At 45.4% G+C, this 26563-nt stretch overlaps 1 protein-coding gene across 2 annotated transcripts in view; it reads right to left on the reverse strand.

Moving 5' to 3' along the window:
• The window catches only part of LOC140479174 (lactosylceramide 4-alpha-galactosyltransferase-like), a 40801-nt gene extending 14661 nt beyond the window's left edge, over window positions 1-26140 (reverse strand). The window contains exon 1 of one of the 2 annotated variants that reach the window (XM_072573174.1): window positions 25946-26140. The gene's annotated coding sequence lies outside the window, so the exon portion shown is untranslated. Of the gene's footprint in view, window positions 1-25140; window positions 25298-25945 lie in introns of those variants that run through there. The other variant, XM_072573173.1, reaches the window with a different exon arrangement.
• Between the last annotated feature and the right edge of the window lie 423 nt (window positions 26141-26563).

The following is a 26563-nucleotide window of genomic DNA, read 5'->3' on the forward strand; positions in this document are numbered from 1 at the left end:
GCAGCAGCAATGTGGAGAAGGTGCTGGAGATGAGAATCGAGAGTGTGGTGATAGAAAAGCACAGCAGGTGAGGCAGCATCCCAGGAGCAGGAGAAATGACATTTTGGGCATAATTCCTGATGAAGGACATATGCCTGAAATATTGATTCTCCTGCTCCTCTGATGCTGCCTGGCTTGCTGCGCTTTTCCAGCACTGCACTCTCGACAGCAGCAGCAATGTGTACTATCTACAAGGTGCGCTGTAGTATTTCACCAAAGATCCTTAGAACCTTCCCAACTCACAACCACATTCACTTAGAGGGACAAAGACAGAAGGTACATGGGAATGCCACCATCAGCAAGTTCCCCTCCAAACCACTCACCATCCTGTCTTGGAAATATTTGGCTGTTCCTTCAATGTCCCTAGGTCTAAATCCTGGACCTCCCTCCATAACGACTTCATGGGTCTACCTACAGCACATGATCCGCAACAGTTCAAGCAGGCAACTCATCACCATCTTCAAGGAGAGCCAGGGACTTGGCCCAGCCAGCAACGCCCACATCCCATCAGTAAATGTTCAAAAATATCCAGTCATGAATCATGAATGGCGGTTGGCAACTAAAGAACTAACTGCAGCAGCAGTTTCCACAAAGACCGCCATCTGTAATGACAGAAGAGTTCAGCACATCAGTACAAAAGATATTGCTGAAGTCTTAGCCTCTTAGCCTCTCTAGTTGTCCCTCGCATCACGGATTGGTGTTCAGCTTATTCAATTCCCTGCATGGCACTGGATACTGAAACTAGGTGAAATATACCACTCATGGCCAAACTGGTGTTGTAGACAAGTTTAATGGAACCACTTTGCTTTTGTGTTATGTGTCCTTAGAATACTGAACATTTTATTACCTGCATGACTGCCAGCTTCAATGATTTGTACTGATGTACATACAGCTCTCTCTGCCCCTGCACCTACTTTGCGATGACATCCCTTATGGTCTGGATGCACTCTTACTAAAATATATAATCACTTCACATTTCTCTGCTTTGGATTTTATCTTTCACTTATCCAACTATTTCATGAACGTTACTGCATCTTTCCTAAGTTTTACCCTGTCCTCGCCATTTATGAAAACTCCCAAGTTTCGTACCATTGACAGAGATTGTCGTTCCATCCAGCAGACCAAGATCTGGATCATTCCGATACCAATTTGCACCCCTCACCACTGAGGAAAGGATGATTTGTGGAGCGTCTTTTTGCAGTTACTTCTTTAATCGCACAAACATGGGGAATGCGAGAGCTGACAGTGACTCTGTGGTGCAAGGAAACACTCAAACTTTGGAGAATTAAAAGAAATGCACTGGTACAGGGGACTACACAGGGACTACAGGGGACTACATGGGCGGCACAGTGGCACAGTGGTTAGCACTGCTGCCTCGCAGCGCCAGAGACCTGGGTTCAATTCCCGCTTCAGGCGACTCTCTGTGTGGAGTTTGCACATTCTCCCCGTGTCTGCGTGGGTTTCCTCCGGGTGCTCTGGTTTCCTCCCAAAGTCCAAAGATGTGCAGGCCAGATGAATTGGCCATGCTAAATTGCCCGTAGTGTTAGGTGAAGGGGTAAATGTAGGAGAATGGGTCTGGGTGGGTTACACTTCGGCGGGTCGGTGTGGACTTGTTGGGCCGAAGGGCCTGTTTCCATACTGTAGGGAATCTAATCTACATGTTTTGGAGGGATGAGATGCTTTTTCCTAACCAGGAATGAAAATCCAGATTGCTATGTAGGCTGCCCCATGCCTGGATTCAGGATGTCTGCTCATGTTTGGATAGGATTAGGTGAGGAATTGGGGTCCCCTTTTGGTGGTTCATATTTGGTACAATAACATAGATAAGACTTTGAAAGAGGATCTGTTTGTGCAGCTAAGGGCCAAAGTTCAAAACAGGACCAACAAAGACAATATTCACTGAATAACTTCCTGAACTGCACAAATTGGTTAAATAAATAACATTAGCAGTTGAATGCGTGATGATGCCCTGATATTATTGTTACACTATTGATCCAGAAACCCAGCTCATGTTCAAAGAATTATAGAATCCCTACAGTGTGGAAACAGGCTATTCAGAACATAGAGTCCACACTGACCCTCCAAAGAGCATCTTACCCAGACTCAGCGCTCTAACCTATCCCTATAATCCTGCATTCCCATGGCTAATCCACCGAGCCCGCACATCCCTGGACACTATGGAAAATTTAGCATGGGCAATCCAGCTAAGTTGCTCATCTCTGGACTGTGGGAGGAAACCCACATAGATCCGGGGAGAACACAAACTCCACACAATCGCCGAGGCTGGAATCAAACCCGCATTCCTAGTGCTGTGAGACAGCAGTGCGAACCACTGAGCCACCTTGCCACCCTGATGCAGTTGAAATGAGGCATCTTTAAGGTGAGGTACAGGCACCGACTGGGACCCAGGTTCAATCCTGTAACAGCAAGATAGTGGAATTTGAATTCAATTAAAACAAAACTGGATTGAAGAATATACTGACGGCCATGAAATCGTTTTCGATTGTCAGCAAAAACTCCATCTCGCTCACTGGCTCATATCTCTCTAAACCTTTCCCATCCGTGTTTTTGAAATGTCGTGGAAAGTTGAAGGAGGCAGGGGAGGAAATTGCAGAGATGTTTGCTTCATCTTAAGCCACTGAAGTTCCAGGAGACTGGAAGGTGGCAAATATTGTTCAATTGTTTAAGAAAGGTAGCAAAATCAGCAGGCAGGTGAGCCAGACATCAGTGGTAGATAAATTATTGGAAAGGATACTGAGGGACAGGATCAACAAACATTTGGATAGTCAAGGTCTGATTCGGGACAGTCAGCAGGAAGTCATGTCTGACAAATCTTTTGGAAGAGAGAACCAAGAGAATAGATGAGGGTAGGGCAGTGGATGTTGTCTATATGGACTTTAGTAGGGCCTTTGACAAGGTCACACCCAGCAGGCTAGTCATGAAGGTTAGCTCGTATGAAATCCAAGGAGAGCTCACTAATCGGATTCAAAATTGATTTGATGGTAGGAAGCAGAGGGTGATGTTTGAAGGCTGTTTCTTAGATTGGAGGTCTATGACTAATGGTGTACCAAAGGGGCCTGTGCTGGGACCTTTGTTATTTACATATAGGTGATCTTGATATGAATGTGCAAGGCATGACTAGTATGTTTGCAGATTACACTGAATTGGGAGGTCCAAAGGAAGGTAATGTAAAATCACAGTGGGATCTTGATCAGGTGGGGAAGTGTTGGTAAGGAAAAGCCAGGGAACTATGGACCAGTGAGCCAGACGTCAGTGGTGGGCAAGTTGTTAGAAGGGTCTTGATGGACAGTATTTACATATATATGGAAAGGCAAGGAGTGATTAGGGATAGTCAACATGACTTTGCGTGTGGGAAATCATGTCTCACAAACTTGATTGAGTTTTTTGAAGAAGAAACAGAGAACCGATCAGGGCAGAGAGCACTCTACATGATCTATACGGACTTCAGTAAGGCGTTCGACAAGGTTCCCCATGGGAGATTGGTTAGCAAGGTTAGATCTCATGGAATACAGGGAGAACTAGCCATTTGGATACAGAACTGGCTCAAAGGTAGAAATCAGAGGGTGGTGGTGGAGGGTTGTTTTTCAAACTGGAGGCCTGTGACCAGTGGAGTGCCACAAGGATTGGTGCTAGATCCACTATTTTTGTCATTTGTATAAATAATTTGGATGTGAATATAGGAGGTATAGTTAGTAAGTTTGCAGATGACACCAAAATTGGAAGTGTAGTGGATAGCGAAGAAAGTTACCTCAGAGTATAATGGGATCTTGATCAGATGGGTCAATGGGCTGAGAAACAGCAGATGGAGTTTAATTAGGTAAATGTGAGGCGCTGCATTTTGAAAAAGCAAATCAGAACAGAACTTATACACTTAATGGTAAGATCCTGGGGAGTGTTGCTGAACAAAGAGACCTCAGGATGCAGGTTAATAGCTTGAAAGTAGAGTCGTGGGTAGTTAGAATAGTGAAGGTGGCATTTGGTATACTTTTCCTTGTTAGTCAAAGCACTGAGTATAGGAGTTGGGAGGTCATGTTGCAGTCTTACGGACATTGGTTAGGCCACTGTTGGAATATTGCATGCAATTCTGGTCTCCTTCCTATCGGAAGCATATTGTGAAACTTGAAAGGATTCAGTCAAGAGTTATAAGGATGTTGCCAGGGTTGGAGGATTTGAGCTATAGGGATAGGCCGAATAGGCTGGGGCTGTTTTCCCTGAAGCATCAGAGGCTGAGGTGTGACCGTACAGAGGTTTATAAAATTATGAGGGGCATGGTTAGGATAAATAGACAAAGTCCTTTCCCTGGGGTGCGGGAGCCCAGAACTAGAGGACATAGGTTTAGGGTGAGAGGGGAAAGATATAAAAGACACCTGAGGGGCAATTGTTTCATGCAGAGGGTAGTACGTGCATGGAATGAGCTGCCAGAGGATGTGGTGGAGGCTGGTACAATTGCAACATTTAAAAGGCATTTGGATGGGTATATGAATAGGAAGGGTTTGGAGGGATATGGGCCAGGTGCTGGCAAGTGGGACTAGATTGGGTTGGGATATCTGGTCAGCATGGCCAGGTTGGAAGAAGGGTCTGTTTCCATGCTGTACATCTCTATCACTCTACTGGAATGGAGGTGGGGGTAGGGGGAGTTGCAGATAAGGGGGTGGGGGGGGGTGGGGGAAAGATTAAGGGAAAGGTTATGGGTGGTGTGGGGGAGTTGAGGTAGTGATAGTTGAATCTAAATGGTAGGCACGACCTGGTAGTTTGATAGGAAGAATGAATCTAGTTGGTAGCTGGAAGGAGGGGTCAGTAGGAGAGATGAAAGAGAGGAAGTGGGGCTGGGAAGGGATTTGGGGGATGAGTGGGATGGTTATTTGAAATTGGAGAACTCACTGTTGAGTCCTCCAGGCTGTAGGCTACCCAGGGGGAAGATGAGGTGTTGTTCCTCCAACTTGTGGTCTGATTCACTGTGGCAATCGAGAAAACCAAGGATGGACATGTTGAAGAGGGAGTTGGAAGGGGAATTGAAATGGCGGTGACTGAGAGATCAGGCTTGCTGTTTGGACCCGGCTGAGATGCTCAGTGAGACCACATTGGGAGCTCTGGATACAATAAACTAGATTGGAGGAGAGGCAGGTGAACCTCTGCCTCACTTGGAAGGACTGTAGAGAAGCAGCTACTGCAAAAAGAGGTTCCATACTTCAACAGAGTTTTTGCCTGGACTTCCTCTGAAGTCTCTCCAGCCTATAAGGGTGTCTGTTTGAATTTACCTTTCGCCAAGGGGTGTGTATGTGGGATGTTGCAGGGTTTGGAACATCCTTCATAAGTTGTGACAATGGGTCTTAAAACATGTTAAGTTATTCTAAATTCTGTTTTCCTTTGTTCATGTTTCATCCATAGTTTAAATAAATTCTGTTTTGTTTAAAGCTGACTGATTTGCGCATCATTCCTGGAACATCCACTTTACACCTGCCTTTACAAAAAGATAAAAATTTAGGGACTGGGCTACCTTCTTAAAATATTTTGAGGGGTCTGGCCTGGTCCATAACAGAGGTGTGGATGTGGAATAGGCTGCCCGAGAAAGTGGTTGAGGCAGGTACAACAGCAATATTTAAATAGGTTCATTGGTGGGAAGGCTTTAGATGGGTTAGAACCATAAGCAGGCAATTGGAACTAGCTGAGTGGGCACCATGGTTTGGGCCGAAGGGCCTGTTTCCATGCTGTATTACTCTGACTCTAAATGTTGCAACTGTATCTGTATCTACCACTACTTCTGGCAGTTCATGCCACACACAAACCATCCTGTGTGTGCAAACGCTGCCCTTCCAGGCCCTTTGCTATCTTACACCTCTCACCTTAAAGTTATGCCCTTTAATTCTGAACCCCTCCCACCCTAGGGAAAAGACGTTTGCCATTTACATTATCTACGCCTCTGATGATTTTAAAATGTCACGCTTCAACACCCTACTTGAGGCAATGGAGTGACCCGGGAAATGATAAACAGAATGCAACAGGAAAATACAGAGCATAAAAGATGGAAATTTACCAGCAGATCAGATCAGAGTGTGCAAGAATTATAAAAAAATGGAGTTAAAGCCCCTGACAGTCATCATCAAAGCTTACAATGAATACACTAATAGAAATAATTAAGTCTGATCAGACACCCATTAGGGAGACTAAATTACAATGAAACAAACTGGGACTTGAACATTTTCCAAAAATACTTCAGAAACGTTTCAGCCTCTTTGCTCTTTACACTATAATTATCCTAATATTCACTCAGATAATAAGTCACTAATTATAACAATTTAATGCTCGTACCGCTCTGTAATTTCCCCACAAATCTATTTGTCTTTATAAAAAGAAAATGTCTCACAGTTCTACTGTGGTTTTTCACAATCAACAAACCTCTTAATTTGCACAACAGCCAATGAATGATTTGTGTCGGCTGGTGACTGTTAAAATAGAGAAACAGGCACTCATCCTGCACTCCCCAGACTTCTGCTGACACCTCGGAGATAATGACTGGATGATCTGTTCTGTTGATGTTGACTGGGGGATACATGCCAGTCTGGAATAACACCTTCGTGGACATGTTAGAGTCAGAGAGTCATACGGTATGGAAACAGACCCTTCGGTCCAACCCGTCCATGCCGACCAGATATCCCAACCCAATCTAGTCCCAACCTGCCAGCACCCAGCCCATATCCCTCTAAACCCTTCCTATTCAAAGACCCATCCAAATGCCTCTTAACTGTTGCAATTATACCAGCCTCCACCACATCCTCTGGCAGCTCATTCCATACACGTACCACCCTCTGTGTGAAAAAGTTGCGCCTTAGTGTCTCTTTTATATCTTTCCCCTCTCACCCTAAACCTATGCCCTCTAGTTCTGGACTCCCCAGTCCCAGGGAAAAGACTTTGTCTATTTATCCTATCCATGCCCCTCATAATTTTATAAACCTCTATAAGGTCATCCCTCAGCCTCCGATGCTCCAGGGAAAACAGCCCCAGCCTGTTCAGCCTCTCCCTGAGCTCAGATCCTCCAACCCTGGCAACATTCTTGCAAATCTTTTCTGAAACCTTTTCAAGTTTCACAACGTCTTTCCAATAGGAAGGAGACTAGAATTGCACACAATATTCCAACAGTGGCCTAACCAATGTCCTGTACAGCCACAACATGACCTCCCAACTCCTGTACTCAAAACTCTGACCAATAAACGAAAGCATACCAAACGCCTTCTTCACTACCCTACCTACCTGCGACTCCACTTTCAAGGAGCTATGAACCTGCACTCCACGGTCTCTTTGCTCAGCAACACTCCCTAGGACCTTATAATTAAGTGTATAAGTCCTGCTATGGTTTGTTTTCCCAAAATGCAGCACCTCGCATTTATCTGAATTAAACTCCATCTGCCACTTCTCAACCCATTGGCCCATCTGGTTCAGATCCTGTTGTAATCTGAGGTAACCCTCTTCGCTGTCCACTACACCTCCAATTTTGGTGTCATCTGCAAGCTTACTAACTGTACCTCTTATGCTCGCATCCAAATCATTTATGTAAATGATAAAAAGTAGAGGGCCCAGCACTGATCCTTGTGACACTCCACTGGTCACAGGCCTCCAGTCTGAAAAACAACCCTCCACCACCACCCTCTGTCTTCTACCTTTGAGTCAGTTCTGTATCCAAATGGCTAGTTCTCCCTGTATTCCATGAGATCTTACCTTGCTAATCAGTCTCCCATGGGGAACCTTGTCAAATGCCTTACTGAAGTCCATATAGATCAGATCTACTGCTCTGCCCTCATCAATCTTCTTTGTTCCTTCTTCAAAAACCTCAATCAAGTTTGTGAGACATGATTTCCCACGCACAAAGCCACGTTGACTATCCTGAATCAGTCCTTGCATTCCCTCCAACAACTTGCCCACCACTGAGGTCAGGCTCACCGGTCTATAGTTCCCTGGCCTGTCTTTACCACCCTTCTTGAACTGTGGCACCACGTTTGCCAACCTCCAGTCTTCCGGCACCTCACCTGTGACTATCGATGATACAAATATCTCAGCAAGAGGCCCAGCAATCACTTCTCTGGCTTCCCACAGAGCTCTCAGGTACACCTGATCAGGTCCTGGGGATTTATCCACTTTCAACCATTTCAAGACATATTGCCATAGGATCGATGATAACCAGCAGAATTGGCAGATTGGGCCTCTGGCTGAGTGTTTGAGCCAAGAAGCTGCACTTCTGACAGTGCAACACTTCCATGGCGCCACACTCAAGAGTCAGCCTTGAGCCTTAACCAACCTCCCCCTCCCACACTGCCATGTGGAGGTTAATTATGGTGTGCAATCGGACATCCCTGAGGCTGGGTGGAGGTGAGAGGGAGCAGAAATTGGCAGCTCGCTCCCCTGCCCTTCCACCACTTTGTAATAAATCAGCTGCTGAGCTCAGTGATGACCCAGTGGTGGGCAATGTTGCATTGCCCGCTGCACTTTCCAGGCGTCAGACTGGAACACGTTTGAGGGGCAGCTTTACAGTTGCCACAAGGAGGTGGCACAAGTGGCTGGAATAATGGGCTCTGCCCACTGGGATCAGGGCTGGATGGAGCAGCAGATTCTGCAGCTGGAGCTGCCAGTCTCTCTCTTTGATTCATTTTATTTCACTCTTTTGGAGCCTGCTATAGGGATCGAGGGGACACAGGCTCTTTACACTGGGGGCTGACAGGGAGTTCCTGTTTGTGGCACAGACTCGCTGTCTTACAGGGTCCTGGCCGAGGTTCCCCACTGAGCACTGAGCCGACTCCCTGCCCACTGTTCATTGGATAAGCTCCAGCCTAGCTGACCCTGACTGGGTGAGTCGAGCAGTGGATAGGCAGTGACTGGGTGGATTGGGCTCAGAGGGAGGGTCAACACAGTTACACTAATCTCTCTTACATGCACCCCACCTCACACTTTCTTGCTGCTTGTAGAGTCAGTCTGGTTGTGGGGCAAAGAGGGGAGCTGAGATTAGTGGTCAGGGATAGCATGGATATGTGCTGGAATGAGGATGGCATGAGATGGCTGCCTTGGGCATTATGCATTAGATTGGGGTGGCTAGGATGAGTCAGGAGGAGAGAGGGAGGTCGCATAGGGCCTGATGAGAAAGATAGAACTGTGAAGGAACAAGGATCAAAATACATGGGGCAACATTGGAAAACAAGTTTTGAAGTTACTTTTCAGTAAAACAGCAAACCATGTTTAATTTTAAAAGCACAGAGTTGACTTGCAAAGACTGCACAGTTAACAGCCTTCACAAGAATTTGCCATTACTGATAAAATAGAAATCGCACACACCTAAAAAGGGTATCAAACAGTTCCCTGAAAAGGAGCAACATGCAGAGTGATGGGTGAAAATCATGAAAATGGGTTTATATGGAGTGCTCGATTGGAGAGCCAGTGCAGACACACTGGGCCTCCTTCTGTACACCATAATAATTGTCAAACCGTGATCAGTCATTGCTATGGATCTGGAATCATATGTAGGTCAGAATGAATAAGAGACAGATTTCCTTCTTTTTAAAAGGGCATTAGCGAACCAGATTTTTTTTATTACAGCAATCTAATGATGGTAGCTAATCTAGACAGACTAATTGAATTTAAATTCCACTAGTTACTATGATACAATTCAACCACCTCTGGATTATTAGTTCACGGCAATCAGCACTGGCTCCCTATGTAGAACAGCCTCAGTTATCTGAACGTCAATTATCCGAATTTTGGATTACCGAACAAGATCTCAAGATCCTGTAAAACCATTATCCGAACAATCTGTTGTCCGAACAAAATACGCCCCGCCTGTCTCATTCAGATAATTGAGGTTGTTCTGTCTATAACATTAACTATTTTCAACATCTAACCTTTCACCCACAACTGTTCTGCATCAGCAAGCCATTGTTCAGTCTTCTCCAGTATTAACAGAAACAAGTAAATGAAATTGTTACAAGGAAGGGCACAGTGCTCAGGGTGTTATCTGGGCTGAAAAGTTCCAATTATGAAGACAGATTTGATAGACTGGGGTTTCACTTCCTTGGAGTAGGGGAGACTGAGGCAGGGACATGATTGAGATGTATAAAATGATGAGGGGCATAGAAAGAGTAGACAGGAATAAACCTTTCCCCTTGATGGAGGGATCATTGACCAGGGGCATAGATTTAAGGGAAGGGGCAGAAGGTTTGGAGGAGATGTGAGGAAAAACATTTTCACGCAGAGGATGGTGAGTATCTGGAACTGTCTGTAAGGGTGATAGAGGCAGAAACTCCTTAATAGTTAAGAACTATTTAGTTATGCACTTGCGATCCCGAGGCGTGTAAGGCTATGGACGAAGTGCTGGTACGTGGAATTAGAAAAACGAGGTGGCTGTTTTTCACCAGTGTGGAGCAGACAGGTAAAAGAGCTTTTCTCTTTGCTGTAGCTCTCTGTGACTCTAAAGAAAACAGTTCGACAACACCCACGATGTTTTTCATGGGTGGCTTACAGAAATGCTCAGACAATTAAACTTCAGTTCCAAACAATTCACATGCTCTTGTCCCTGCTGTTAGAGTAGGCTCAGAACAGAGGAATGTAATCTTTTGAAACAAAGACAAGTCATTCTACTTTTGCAAAGCATTTAGGGCTGTGTTTATTTCCAGATCGAACCAAGTCAAAAGCCCATGTTAAGGATCAGCAGCTCTGGCATGTAAATAAAGGCCAAACACAGGAAAGAAAGGTAGAGAGAAATGTAATTAGATATTTCTATAACCTTTGGACTGAGTGACGGATAGAGATGAATTTAGATAAATGTTTGGTAAGGCAAACAAGTGCAGGACTCCTACAGTTAATGGTAACACCCTGTGGATTCAGCAGGCAGCTCAGTGGTCTCAGTCTTGGGTAGCTATTAACTGGCCAGACTGACAGAAGACTGGAATGTTTATACTGGGACAGGGTGGAAATTCACTAAGTTAACAAGAAAAGAGAAGACTGTAGTGCTGGGTAGTGAGAGAGTTCAGAAACATTCACTCGGTTAATACCCTGTCAAGCTCCACTAATACTTTACCTGTTTCAATCATACCACCTCCCGTTCTTATCAACTCCAATGAGTACTGACACAACCTTCTCAACTTTCCTTTCCTTATAAAATAATCCCTTCATTCTGGGAATTACCATTATAAACCTGCACTGAACTGTTTGCATTGCAAGAATATCCTTTCTTAAATAGAGAGACTAAATGTATACCTATCACCCCAGATGAGCTCTTAACATTGTCCGACACAATTATAGAAAATTGGGAAACCTTGCTATACCACCTCCATCTTGCAACAGTCAGCATGGACGGGTTGGACCAAAGGGTCTGTTTCCATGCTGTACATTCCTATGACTATGACTCTATGACTATGACTATAACTATTTGATGTGGCTTTTTAAATAACTATTGCAATTGCAGACTAGGGGGTAATTATACCCTATCTTGGAAAAGCAACTAAGTGCGCAAGGAGTGAAGAGAAAGTGATGCCAGGTCAAATGGAACTGAAGTCTGACTCTGAGGGATTTTGGAAGATGTCCATCCTTGACATATGGTTATATTTAATAAAGTTTGTTAATTTTCATTTACGCAGTGGTAGATGGTGACTAGACTCACAGAATCAGAGACAAGAAGTGGGTAGAACCTGAAGTGAGGACCCAGGGACAGTATAGTGGGTGAAGGACTATAACACCAATTAGGGGAGGGGGTTGTTCATAGATGACACAAACAGCTCTGCTGGAGAAAAAAACTTTAACCTGGCCAACCAAGGAATTCACGAATGCTGGTCAAATAACAGTCTGACAGGTATGATTCCATGAAAATACCCATGTCCCAGACAGGCTCCAGGTAGATAGGATATATTGGGGCCTGATAACCAACCCAGGATGGGGACCAACACCATGATCTGTGATTTCTGACTCCAGCCCTGGTTCCAGATGCTCCCACAATGTATGGCTGGGTCCTAACCCATCGGCACAACAGACCTCTGACAGGCGGTAGAGCAGTGGTAGACAGTTAGGAAGGAGTTGCCCTGAGCATCCTTAACATTGACTGCAGTTTTTAAATCGAATTGAAATTTCAGCACGTGCCATGGTGGAATTCAAACCTGGGTCCCCGCTCCAACGGAGCTGAAAAATGTGTTGCTGGTAAAGCTTTTCAGCTCTGATCTCCAGCATCTGCAGTCCTCACTTGCCCCGCTCCATCAGCTGAGTTTCTGAATTAATAGTCGAGCGATAACACCATTGAGCCAAAGCCTCCGTGCCTGGTACTGCCAAGCCATTCTTGGTGGTGGAGTTTGAAATGTATTTCCTCCCAGAGTATTTCTGCACCCTTGCCACCCTCAGTGCTTCATCCGACAATTGTTCAACATGGAGGAGTGCTGATTCCTCAGCCAAGGAGAGCATGGTTGGCAGTAATCAGCAGGCAGTTTCCTTTCTCATGTTTGACCAGACACCTAGACGATTAATCCAGAAACTCAGCCAATGTTCCGGGGACCCAGGTTCGAATACCGCCATGCTGAAATTTCAATGCGATAAAAAATATCTGGAAATATGAATCTATTAATTACCATGAAACCATTGCTGATCATTCAAAAAAACCCCTGTGGCTCACTAATGTCCTTCAGGGAAGGAAATCTGCCATCTTTACCTGGTCTGGCCTGCATGTGACTCCAGACCCCTCCAGACCCATCCAGACTTTCAACTGCCCTCTGAAATGGCTTAGCAAACCATTCAGTTGTATCAGTCACTATAAAGACTCAACAAAGAAATGAAACTGGACGGATCATAAACCCCACTCAACCATTACCACCAAGCCAGGTTCAATGAAGAGTGCAGGAGAGCATGATAGGGCAGCACCAAAAACTGGGGAAAGGTGAGAAAAGAGTTAAAGGGAATCAGGATAGGACACATAAAAACCGAAAAGGCCAAAAAAGAACCCACAGTCAAAAAAGGTTTGGGATCAACAGCAGGAGACACATGAGGCTGGATAGTGACAGCTGGCTGCAGAAAGCATGAAGGTTTTTAGAGGCCTTGCAGGAGGTGAGGCAATCTGTCAGGAATAAAAGGTGCTCAGGAGAAGCTTCCCAATTTTACAAAGACTGACATCAGGGAAATACAATTAAGAATTGGGTCAAAAACAGATGTCACAAGAGGGAGTGAGCCAGAAATCGAACTGGCAAAAGCTGAACTGTATGGGCACTATTTCGGGGCAGTTCTGGTGCAAATGAACCAACTGGGAGAGGGACTCCATACTCAGTTGGCTGACTCAGCAGAGCTGTTGAAGGTAGGCTGCTCTATTTCAGCCTGGGTGGTCGCAAACAACATGGAATAGAACAGGGACTACTCCATCCCCACAGGAGCTGAGTTGGAAAAAAACAATTACTCCTCCAGAGTCAAAACAGCCCTTTAACCAAGTAAAGGATAGTTTGACTCTACTGGTGGCTCCCACGGCCATCCGAATCTGGTGTGCAGGACTCAGGCTGGGGAGCTGGAAAAGTAGCAATGATGCTGGAGTGAGAGGAGGTTGAAGGAGAACTAGCAAGCATGGCAGGATGACTCCACCCAACCAGGGATAAACAAGAGCACTGAAAGCTCCCAGACGCAGATAGATTGTTTAAAAGGAAGCCTGAACTCTCGTTGAGTTGGGAGGTCTGGCGAACTGAAACCTTCCTTCCGTATTTAGGTAGAGCCCCAAGAGATGAGAAAGCTACCTCACCTCACCTCACCCCCCCAGTCCCTAACCTTGGTCAATGAGTGTGAGTTCTTGTTAGCTAAAACATTCTTCTTCTTGATATTTGAAGAAAGAGGCTCCAAAATAGAGCCCTAGCTGGTGTGGAAGCTGCTGTGGGACAGAGCAGCTGAAGCTAGACCGATGCCTGTGGCTGAGAGTGTCCCCAGAGATAGGAGGCAAGACTGGGATGTGAGAAAGGTCCAAAACCAGGGGGCAAAATTCATGAAGATAAGAGGCAAGTTTGGTCAGCTGTCTGCATCCTTTCCAACTTAGAGAGGGAGAACAGGGAGGTTCCCAGAGAGGTGGCCAGACAAAGAGGGAGATGCCTCACCTGGCTGAACAGCTGCTGTCCAGTGCAACAGGAGATGGACTGCCATCAGAGCGGCAGTTTGTGTCCCAAACGCACCTCTCCACAAATTAACAGGATACAACAAGTTAGTACCCTCCCAACTGTGATTGCCACTGCCATACGTCGGTCATCAACAATCTATCTATCTCTGCTTTAAAAATATGTAAAGATCTTGCATCCACTGTCTTTTAAGGCCAGGAATCCCAAATATAGGGCAAATAACCAAAGTCTTTTCCCAAAGGTAGGTGAGTCCAAAACTAGAGGGCACAGGTTTAAGGTGAGAGGGGAAGATTTAAAGGGGACCGAAGGAGCAACTTCTTAAATACAGAGGGTGTGCGTGTATGGAATGAGCTGCCAGAGGAAGTGGTGGAGGCTGGTACAATTATAAGACTTAAAAGGGATGAGATAGCGAGAGATCAGAAACAGAATGTTCTTGTTAGGGTGAAAGGAAAGGCTGGTAGGTGTAGGGAATGCTGGATGACTAAAGAAATTGAGATTTTGGTTAAGGTATAGACAGCAGAGATTGAGTGAATCCTTAGAAGAGTATGAAGGCAGTAGGAGTATAATTAAGAGGGAAATCAGGAGGACAAAAAGGGGACATGAGATAGCTTTGGCAAATAGGGTTAAGGAGATTCCAAAGGGATTTTATAAATACATTAAGGACAAATGGGTAACCCTCAAAGATCAGCAGACATGTGTGGAACTGCAGGAGATGGGGGCAATACTAAACTAGTATTTTGCGTCAGCGTTTACTTTGGAGAAGGACATGTAAGATACAGAATGTGGGGAAATAGATGCGGCATCTTGAAAAATATCCATGTTACACAGGAGGTGGGGCAGGATTTCTTCAAACACATAAAGGTGGATAAATCCCCAGGACCTGATCAGATGTACCCGAGAACTCTGTGGAAAGCTAGGGAAGTGATTGCTGAGCCCCTCGCTGAGATATTTGGATCATTGATAGTCATATGTGAGGTACCAGAAGACTGGAGCTTGGCTAATGTGGTGCCACTATTTAAGAAAAGTGATATGGAAAGGCCAGGAAACTATAGACCAGTGAGCCTGACCTGGGTGGTGGGCAAGTTGTTGGAGGAAATCCTGAGGGACAGCATTTACATATATTTGGATAGGCAAGGACTGATTAGGGATAGTCAACATGGCTTTGTGTGTGGGAAATCATGGTCTCACAAACTTGATTGAGTTTTTTTGAAGAAGTAATGAAGTGGATTGTTGAGGGCAGAGTGGTGGATGTGATCTATATGGATTTCAGTAAGGCATTTGACAAGGTTCCTCATGAAGGACTGTTTAGCAAGGTTACATCACATGGATTATCAGGAGAACTAACCATTCGGATGCAGAACTGGCTCAAAGGTAGAAGACAGAGGGTGGTGGTGGAGGGTTGCTTTTCAGGCTTTGGCCAGTGGTGTGCCACAAGGATCGGTGCTGGGTCCACTTCTTTTTGTCATTTATATAAATGGTTTGGTTGTGAATATAGGAGGTATTGTTAGTAAGTTTGCAGATGACAACAAAATGGGAGGGGTAGTGGACAGCAAAGAAAATTACCTCAGAGTACAATGTGATCTTGATCAGATGAGCCAATGAGCTAAGGAGTGGCAGATGGAGTTTAATTTAGATAAATGTGAGGTGCTGCATTTTGGAAAGACAAATCAGGGCAGGACTTATACACTTAATAGTAAGGCCCTGGAGAATGTTGCTGAACAAAGAGATCTTGGAGTGCAGGTTCATAGTTCCTTGAAAGTGGAGTCACAAGGAGATAGGATAGCGAAGGTGGCGTTTAGTATGCTTCCTTTTATTGGTCAGAGCATTGAGTATAGGAGTTAGGAGGTCATGTTGCAGCTGTACAGGACATTAGCTAGGGCACTTTTGGAATATTGTGTGCAATTCTGGTCTCCCTCTGATAGGAAGGATTTTGTGAAATCCTTGAAAGCGTTCAGAAAAGATTCACAAGAATGTTGCCAGGGTTGGAGGGTTTGAGCTACTGGGTGAGGCTAAATAGGCTGGGGCTGTTTCCTCTGGTAAATTTGTGGATGACACGAAGGTTGGTAGAGTTTTGGACAGCGTCGAAGGATGTTGCAGGTTACAGAGGGACATGGATAAGCTACAGAGCTAGGCTGAGAGCTGGCAAATGGAGTTTAATGTGAAAAATGTGAGGTGATTCACTTTGAAAGGAGCAACAGGAATAAAGGGTACTGGGCTAATGGTAAGACTCTTGGCAGCGTAGATGAGCAGCGAAATCTTGGTGTTCATGTACATAGATCCCTGAACGTTGTCACCCAGGTTGATAGGGTTGTGAAGAAGGCATATGGTGTGTTAGATTTTATTGGTAGGGGGATTAGGTTTCGGAGCCATGAGATCATGTTGCAGCTATACAAAATGGCACGGTGGCTCAGTACTGCTGCCTCACAGCACCAGGGTCCCAGGTTCTATTCCAGCCTCGGGTGACTGTCTATGTGGAGTCTGCACATTCTCCCAGTGTCTGCATGGGTTTCCTCCCACAGTCCAAAGATGTGCAGGTCAGGTGAATTGGCCATGCCAAAATGCCCAAAGTGTTAGGTGCATTAGTCACAGGGAAATGGGTCTGGGTGGGTTACTCTTTGGAGGGTTGGTGTAGACTTGTTGGGCCAAAGAGCCTGTTTCCACACTGTAGGGAATCTAACCTAATTGAAACCTCTGGTTTGGCCAGAGCTCTGCAGCTTTGAAACCACTTGGAGTATTGCGTATAGTTGTGGTCACTGCATTATAGGAAGGATGTGGAAGCTTTGGCAAGGGTTCAGAGGTGATTTACTGGATGTTGCCTGGATTGGAGGGAAGGTCTGAAGAGGAAAGGCTGAGGGACCTGAGGCTGTTTTTGTTAGAGAGAAGGTTGAGAGGTAACTTAATTGAGACATAAGATAATCAGAGGGTTAGATGGAGTGGACAGCGAGAGCCTTTTTCCTCGGATGGTGATGGCTAGCATGAGGGGACGTAGCTTTAAATTGAGGAGTGATAGAAAAAGGACAGACGTCAGAGAGTAGTAGGGGTTTGGAGTGCATTACCTGCAAGAGTAGTGGACTCGTCAACTTTAAGAGAATTTAAATGGTCATTGGATAAACATATGGATGAAAATGGAATAGTGCAGGCTTCAGGATGTTGCATGGACTTGTGGAACCATCGGGGGCCAAAGGGCCTGTACTGCGCTGCAAAGTTCTATGTTCTATGTAAAATGTGGGTTATGGGGAATAGGGTATGGTGGAGGGTCTGGATGAGATGCTTACTGGAGGGTCAATTCTGCAAACTTTTCCTATTCTTGTACTTATCTAGGCATCTTTTAAACATTGTAACTGTGCCAGCATCAACCACTTCCTCAGAAATGTTTACTCCACACACGAACCATCCTCCTTGTAAAATAAAATTACCCTTCATGTCTTTTTAAAACTCTCTCTGCTTAAAAATATGCCCCCTCGTCTTGAAACTCCCCATCCTCAGGATTCAAGGGAAATGAAATTAGTAAAAAGGGAGTCGAACAGCAGTTAACAAAAACAGAAGCTCTGCAAGCATTGATTTTGACCAAAATGGAGAACAAAGTTAAAAAGGCAAAGTTGAAGAGAATTCATTTGAATATATATAGCATTTGCAAAACACTAATTATGTAAATGCACAGTGAAGGAAACAAAAACTGGCATTAAAACATCATGGCTGCATGGAGACGGAGCTTGGGAACTAAATATGCAAAGATATTCTACAGATAGGAGGAACAGACAAAAGGAAAAGGAGGTGGGGTAGCACTCCTCATCAGTACATTAAGAGACATCAAGATGTAACATTAGTTTGGATTACATTGCAAAAACATTTATTTATGGAACACCAAACTGTAAGGTAAATATTCAGTACACTACAAAATCAGAAAATTAGAGATGCATGTAATGTGGGTAACATAACAACATTGGGCAACTTCAAATTTGCATAGAGACTAGCTTAAGCGATGAATTCCTTGAGAATGTACAAGTTGAATTTATTTTACACTTTCAGAAATGTGGCACTGGAAAAGCATAGCAGGTCAGGTAGCATCAGAGGAGCAGGAGAGTTGACATTGAGCATAAGTCCTTTGTCAGAGCTTATGCCCGAAATGTCGACTCTCCTGCTCCTCGGATGCTGCCTGACCTGCTATGCTTTTCCAGCACCACACTTTTGACTCTGATCTCCAGCACCTGCAGTCCTCACTTTCTCCTAGATCTTTTACAATGTGTTGAGGAGCCAACTGGGGATCATGCTAATATGGTCTTGATATTGCGTAATGAGAAAGGGATAATTAACTTTTCTGCACATGAACTTTTGGGAAATAGCGAGCATAACATGATAGACTTTTACATACAGCATGAATCTGAGCAAAGGAAGATATGACAGCATGAGGGGAATATTGGCTGCGATCAATTGTGAAAATACATTAAGTTTTGATGGTGGATGGTCAGTGGCTTGTATTTAAAGAGATACTACAAAGTTTACAACAGATACATTTCTCTGAGAATCAATATTGAAAGGGAGGTGACTGAACTATGGTTAACAAAATAGGTTGAATATTTCAATAGATCAAAGGAAGTGGTTTGTAAGAATACCAGAAATAGTGGTAAGCCTGAGGATTGGCAGCAATTTAAGACCCAGCAAGAGGGGCAAGAAATTGATCAAGAAAGGAAAAAAAAAAGAGAGCATGAATGCAATCTAGTGAAGAATATAAAGTAAAATTGTAAAACTTCTATTGACCGGTGACAGGAAAATGGCTAGCAAGGATAAATGTAGGTCCGTTGCAAGTGGGGACAAGAGAATCTTCATGGAAAATACATGAAATGTGGAGAAACTAAATGATTACGTTGCACCTTCATGGAAGGTGGCACAGAAAACCTCTCTGCAATACTTGGTGCCCAAGGGACATGTGTCACTATCATGCTGAAAGAAATTAATATTGGTGAGGAGGTAGTATTTGAAAAACAAGTTAAATTGAGAGTTGATAAATCTCAACTAGGAGGAGGAACTGAAGGAACCCAAGATGCTGAAGAGAGATAGCTATGAGATAGAGATAGCTAAAATGTTGATGGTTATCTTTTGTGATGAAATGGCTTCTCAAAGAGTTCCTGCTCTCAGGAAGGTAGAAAATGCAAGCCTAGCATTTAAGAGGAGGAAGCGGGAAAGTGGACAGTCATTTGTTTGAGGTGACTGTGAAAGTTGCCCCTCATTTGTCTGTGGACTGTGTCAACCTGGTTCTCAGAAATGATCTGGTGGGATCAAAGGTGATAGAATCCCCAGTCATCTCCTAGAAATCCACCGAAGTCAGGGAGATTAAACAGGACTGCATGAGAATTTCTCTTAATTTCTCTGACTGCGTGGTCATGTGGCCAAGTGAAAGCAAAAGATCCTGTGACTGGTTATCTGAAACCTTCTTCAGGATTCTGGAAGAGGTGCTGGAAAAGCACAGCAGTTCAGGCAGCATCCGAGGAGCAGTAAAATCGATGTTTTACGTCGATTTTACTGCTCCTCGGATGCTGCCTGAACTGCTGAGCTTTTCCAGCACCACTAATCCAGAATCTGGTTTCCAGCATCTGCAGTCATTGTTTTTAACCTAGGATTCCAGAAGATTCAAGGAGGTCAGAATTAGCACTTCTTTGGAAGCATACCAATATTTTCAGACTTGCCTCTTATTTCAAATCCACATTTGTGTGTGCTACATTCCTAGTTCTTCTTATGTCAGAACAAACTCACTCCTTGTTTCCACAAAGTGTGGTTCAAAAGACAAGTTCATTTGAGTCTGGATGAAAGGGATCCACAAAGGGAAGGGATTTTTTAAAAAAACTAACCTTGTTACAATCAATCATTGTAGAGTGAGGGTGAATAGAAGGGAGCCAGTTCGTTCCTCTGTGGCTATTACAAACTGGCCTGTCTAAAGGAGATGTGTTTTCTTTGTTCGGGGCCTCTCTTTGACTCGACTTCACATGCCTGCGAAAAGGGTCAAAGGGGGTCACCTAGCTTGGACAGGCTGTAATAAACTTTAGAGTCAAGATTACAGTGGTGCTGGAAAAGCACATCAGGTCAGGCAGCATCCAAGGAGCGGGCAAAATCGACATTTCGGGCAAGAGCCCTCCCTAATGAAGGGCTTGATTTTCCTGCTCCTCGGATGCTGCCTGACCTTCTGTGCTCTTCCAGCATCATTCTACTCTTGACTCTAATCTCTAGCTTCTGCAGTCCCACTTTCACCTGTAATAAACTTTAACTGTTTTCAGAAGTTGATGTGTGCGAATTGCAGCTCATGTGCAAAACCTTGGGAAAAGAATCTAACACTGGGAGCTTAACAGTTTTGTGTATCCAATCTGGAACCATAACAAACTGGGAACTTCACCAAGGGTATGGTTGTACCAATAGACAGAAAGCCGAGAATTCAAATGGGGTGTCACAAAGGTCTGCACTATGTCCGTCAGTGTTCATAATTTATACAGTCAATTAAGATGTGGGGGCCAATTATAATATTTCTAATTTACTGATGACAAAGGAGTGGAATGGAATTTGCTTGGAGTCTGCAAGGAGGTTTCAAGGGAACTTGGCCAGGCTAAGTGAATGGTCTAGAACATAGCAGATGGAACATAGTGTAGTTGAGTGTGAAGTGATTCACTTTGATAGACAAAAAGGGAACAGAATACTATTCAAGAGGTTGGGAAGTGAGAGCATCCACGAGGTGGTACAGTGGTTAGCACTGCTGCCTCACAGCACCAGGGTCCCAGGTTCGATTCCAGCCTCGGGCGACTGTCTGTGTGTGGAGTTTGCATATCCTCCCTGTGTCTGTGTGGGTTTCCTCCCACAGTTTGAAGATGTGCAGGCCATGCTAAATTGCCCATAGTGTTAGGTACATTAGTCAGAGGGAAATGGGTCTGGACGAGTTACTCGTCAGAGGGTTAGTGTGGACTAGTTGGTCCGACGGGCCAGTTTCCACACTGTAGGGAATCTAATCTAAAGAGAATATCCTTACTCACGAGTCACTAAAAGCTAGCACGCAGCAGCAAGTGATTTGTCAATGCAGCATTTAAAGCAGATCCCAGTCCAGAAGTAAAGATGTCTTGCTGCTGTTGTGTAGATCCTTTGGGAGACCTCATCTGGAGTTTTGTGCATAATTTTGATCTCCATACTAAGCAAATGATACATATGCCATAGAGAGTTTGCTTGATTAATCCCTAGGATGGCAAACTATCTCCTGAGAGTCTGAGAAGACTCACTCTGTATTCTCTAGGGTTTTGAAGGATGAGGGGTGCTCACAGTGAAACTGATAAGATTGATATCGATGGGATGTTTCCCTGGTTGAAGACTCCACCTGATGAAGGAGTGGTGTTCTGAAAGCCTGTGATTTTAAATAAACCTGTTGGACTATAACTTCTAACTTGGCAGACTCTAGAACCAGTTGACGTAAGTGAACAGTTCATCAACTTTGCCAACACGTTGATGACTGTATCTGCGCCACCTCATGCTCCCACGAGGAGGCTGAACACTTCATCAACTTTACGAACACCTTCCTCTCTGACCTCAAATTCACCTGGACCATCTCAGACACCTCCCTCCCCTTCCTGGACCTCTCCATCACAGTCTTTGGCAACCGACTAACCACAGACATATACTACAAGCCCACCAACTCCCACAGCTACCCAGACTACACCTCCTCCCACCTTACATCCTGTAAAAATGCCATCCCTTATTCCCAATTCTTCCGCTTCTGCTGCACCTGTTCCCAGGATGACCAACTCCACCTGAGAAAGTCCCAGATAGCCTCTTTCTTCCACGATTGCAACTACCTTTCCCACATGGTTGTCGATGCCCTCCAGCACATCTCCTCCACTTCATGCACCACCACCTTTGAACCCCACCCCTCCCAAAGTAATAAGGACAGAACCCACCCGCCCAGTCCTCATCTTCCACCCCACCAACCTCCGCATACATCGCAACATCCTCCACCACATCCACCACCTCCAAACAGACCCCACCACCAAAGATATACTTCCCTCCCCACCCCCAACAGCATTCCAAAGAGACCATTCCCTCCGTGACTCCCTCCTCAGGTCCACGCACCCCCCCCCACCAACCCACACTCCACTCCTGGCATCTTCCCCTGCCACCGCACGAAATGCAAAACCTGCGCGCACATTACTCCCTCACCTCCATCCAAGACCCAAGGGATCCTTCCTCACTTATCCAAAATTTACCTATACCTCGACCAATGTCATCCACAGCATCCATTGCATCCGGTGTGGTCTCCTCTACATCGGGAAGACAGGACGCCTTTTTGTGGATCATTTCAGAGAACATCTCTTGGACACGTGCACCCACCAACCTCACCGCCCCATGGCTGAACACTTCAACTCCCTCTCCTACTCCGTCAAGGACATGCAGGTCCTGAGTCTCCTCCACTGCCAAACTGTTACCACCTGACTCCTGGAGGAGGAATGCCTCATCTTCAGCCTTGGGACCCTGCATCCACACGGGATAAATGTGGATTTCAATAGCTTCCTCATTTCCCCTCCCCTCACATTATCCCGGTTCCAAGACTCCAACTCGGCACCACCCTCTGAACTTGTCCATCACTCCCCCCTCTGACGTATCACCTTCTCCCTCACCTTCATCCACTTATATTTTCCCAGCAACCTTCCCTCCCCCAAACCCCGCCCCCCCCCAACACCACACCACTCCATTTATCTCTCTACCCTGACCCACAAGCCTCATTCCTGATGAAGGGCTTATGCCCAAAATGTCGATTCTCCTGCTCCTCGGATGCTGCCTGACCTGCTGTGCTTTTCCAGCGCCACTCTCTCGACCCAGATGATGTAACCTCAGGATCAGGGAAGGGCCCTTTAAATCTGGGCTAAGGAAGAATCTCTTTGTCTAAAGGGTGATGAATCTTAAGAATTCTGTACCCCAGGGGGGCTGTGAAGGCTCAACCATTCAGCGGGCTCAAGATAGATTTCCGGAGATTCATGATGTAGCATTGTGAAGACAACCAGCTATAGTCTACCCTTGGGTGGGGGGGGAGGGGGGGGGGGGGGGAAGACTGTTCACTGGGGAAGACACAAGCGATCTCCCTGAGGTAACAGTGGCTGAAGGACCTGAACTTACGGGAATTTATATTTGCCAGGATTTAGTGTTGGAGAGACTGTTAGGTCTGAAGGTTGATAAGTCTCCGGGGCCTGATGGTCTACATCCCAGGGTACTGAAGGAGGTGGCTCGAGAAATCATGGATGCGTTGGTGATTATTTTCCAGAGTTCGATAGATTCGGGATCAGTTCCTGTGGCCTGGAGGGTGGCTAATCTTATACCACTTTTTAAGAAAGGTGGGAGAGAGAAAGCAGGAAATTATAGACCAGTTAGTCTGACCTCAGCGGTGGGAAAGATGCTGGAGTCTATTATAAAGGATGAAATTACGACACATCTGGATAGTAGTAACAGGATAGGACAGAGTCAGCATGGATTTATGAAGGGGAAATCATGCTTGACTAATCTTCTTGATGATGTAACTCTGAAGATGGACGAGGGAGATCCAGTAGATGTAGTGTACCTGGACTTTCAGAAAGCTTTTGATAAAGTCCCACACAGGAGGTTAGTGAGTAAAATTAGGGCACATGGTATTGGGGGCAAAGTACTAACTTGGATTGAAAACTGGTTGGCTAATAGGAAACAAAGGGTAGTGATAAACGGCTCCATTTCGGAATGGCAGGCAGTGACCAGTGGGGTACCACAGGGATCTGTGCTGGGACCGCAGCTTTTTACAATATATTTTAATGATATAGAAGATGGTATCAGCAATAACATTAGCAAATTTGCTGATGATACAAAGCTGGGTGGCAGGGTGAAATATGATGAGGATGTTAGGAGATTACAGGGTGAACTGGACTGAACTGGGTGAGTGGGCAGATGCATGGCAGATGCAGTTTAATGTGGATAAATGTATGGTTATCCACTTTGGTGGCAAGAACAGGAAGGCAGATTACTACCTAAATGGAATCAATTTAGGTAAAGGGGCACTACAGAGAGATCTGGGTGTTCTTGTACACCAGTCAATGAAGGTAAGCATGCAGGTACAGCAGGTAGTGAAGAAGGCTAATAGCATGCTGGCCTTCATAACAAGAGGAATTGAATATAGAAGCAAAGAGGTGCTTCTGCAGCTGTACAGGGCCCTGGTGAGACCACAACTGGAGTACTGTGTGCAGTTCTGGTCTCCGAATTTGAGGAAAGACATTCTGGCCATTGAGGGAGTGCAATGTAGGTTCACGAGGTCAATTCCTGGAATGGCGGGATTACCTTACACTGAAAGACTGAAGCGACTGGGCTTGTATACCCTTGAGTTTAGAAGGCTGAGAGGGGACCTGATTGAGACATACAAGATTATGAAAGGATTGGACACTCTGGCAGCAGGAAACATGTTTCCGCTGATGGGTGAGTGCCGAACCAGAGGGCACAGCTTAAAAGTACAGTGTAGACCATTTAGGACAGAGATGAGGAGAAACTTCTTCACCCAGAGAGTGGTGGCTGTGTGGAATGCTCTGGATTCACTTAAGAAAGAGTTGGATCGAGCTCTCAAAGATAGTGGAGTCAAGGGTTATGGAGATAAGGCAGGAAGAGGATACTGATTAGGAATGATCAGCCATAATCATATTGAATGGCGGTGCAGGCTCAAAGGGCTGAATGGCCTACTCCTGCACCTATTGTCTATTGTCTAAAAGCTGCACAATGAAAAATGGTGCGACTAAAGCAAGTGCAGCTCAGAGGCAGAGAGACGACCCAAGGAGACCTTCAGTCGGCAACTCACACAAGAGCTGAGAAATCCTGCAGTGTCCAGAGCTGCATTTGTCATCTGCAGATCAGCCTTGGCGGTTACATGGATATCCACTACCTTCCCCCACCCCAGCTCGCCCAGGCTGTGAAAACATTCCCACCTCAGCAAGCACACAAAACGTACCTTCGGCATCAGATGAAGCCGTGGTGTCTCTCGGTGTTAACGTTCACAGTATCAAACCATTAACTTGTGGCTGTAAGACAAAGATCAGCGTGTCTGGCCCTCCTCGGTCGTTCGCAGTCAAGATCGTCTCTCCAACACAGCTTTGCCCCGCCGCTAGTTTCCACAGCTTCCTGTTTCACAGCAGCCAGCGGCGGTAGAGATGGCTGTGGGAGTGCTGCAGACTCTACTGGGGCCAAACTCTCTCCAAGATCCAGCTGTAAACTTCACCCGAGTCTTTTGTCCACTTCGGCAGCATTCTCTCACCCTCTCCCCTCTACGTAGACGAGCGTGCTTGAGGCTCTGTTCATGCTGGGATTTGTTCTTCTTCTTCTTCTTCCTATTCAGTGCGTCATCAGATGCACTTCATTTCCTGCAATTCTTGCACCGTTTAGCACGTCAGGAGCTGAAATATTCTCCACTGTCGGTCTTTCCCCCCCAACCCTACCCTCAACAACAGCCCGCACCCAGTTAAACCAGCTCTACTACCAGCCAACTCGAGTTGTCACTGTGTAAAGTTGGTTAAAAGCTCTCGGGCTGCAGTTCACTGCTCCGAATGTGTTAAAGCTACAAAGTCGCTGGACGCTTTCCACATAGTGCAGCTGCAAACCCTGGTAAGAAATGCATTGACTCAATTTTCTTCAGATCACAGTGTGGTTTCACGGTTTCACTGTTTCACCCAGTTCAGGCCACACTGAGCTGCGAGTCACAGTTTCCCCAACACCCTTCAATGTTTCGACAATACAGTACCCCAGACTCATTTCATTACCTCAGACACTGACCCACCGAAGAAAGTAAAGGTGAACAACAACTCCAGTCTCTGGGCGTATGGAAATGGATTAAAAAGCAAAGGCACATCGCTGGGATAACTGGGTGAAAATAGTTCCTCGAGTCACACTATAACTTGGCCGGACAACGCTTCACTTCCGGAGATTGTTGTGGATTCAGGTTCCAGTCCAGGCTTTTAAAAAAAAAGTCAAAGAGTCTGGTGCTGGAAAAGCACACCAGGTCAGGCAGCATCCGAGGAGCAGGAGAATCAACGTTTCAGGCATATTCCTCGGATGCTGCCTCACCTGCTGTGATTTTCCAGCACCACACTCTTGGACTCTGATCTCCAGCATCTGCTGTCCTCACTTTCTACTCCCTGTTCAGGAAAGCACTTCAGTGACTGTCTGGACTGTCACCTTTCACACAAAACGATAAATAGAGAGCAGCGTTCTTTCAGATCCAGTGCCCATTCTCATCAAAACTGTTGACAAGTTCTGAAGGGGGTAGGAGAATAGTGTGATCTTGTTGTTTGTCACAGAAGCTCAACACCAAAACTCTGCCACCTCCTTCAATCGTCAAGCCCAGCATTTCTCCTTCAACTCCTCGAGCTGTTCGCAGT

The sequence above is a fragment of the Chiloscyllium punctatum genome, chromosome 6 (genome assembly GCF_047496795.1).
Source record: "Chiloscyllium punctatum isolate Juve2018m chromosome 6, sChiPun1.3, whole genome shotgun sequence".
NCBI classification, from domain to species: domain Eukaryota; kingdom Metazoa; phylum Chordata; class Chondrichthyes; order Orectolobiformes; family Hemiscylliidae; genus Chiloscyllium; species Chiloscyllium punctatum.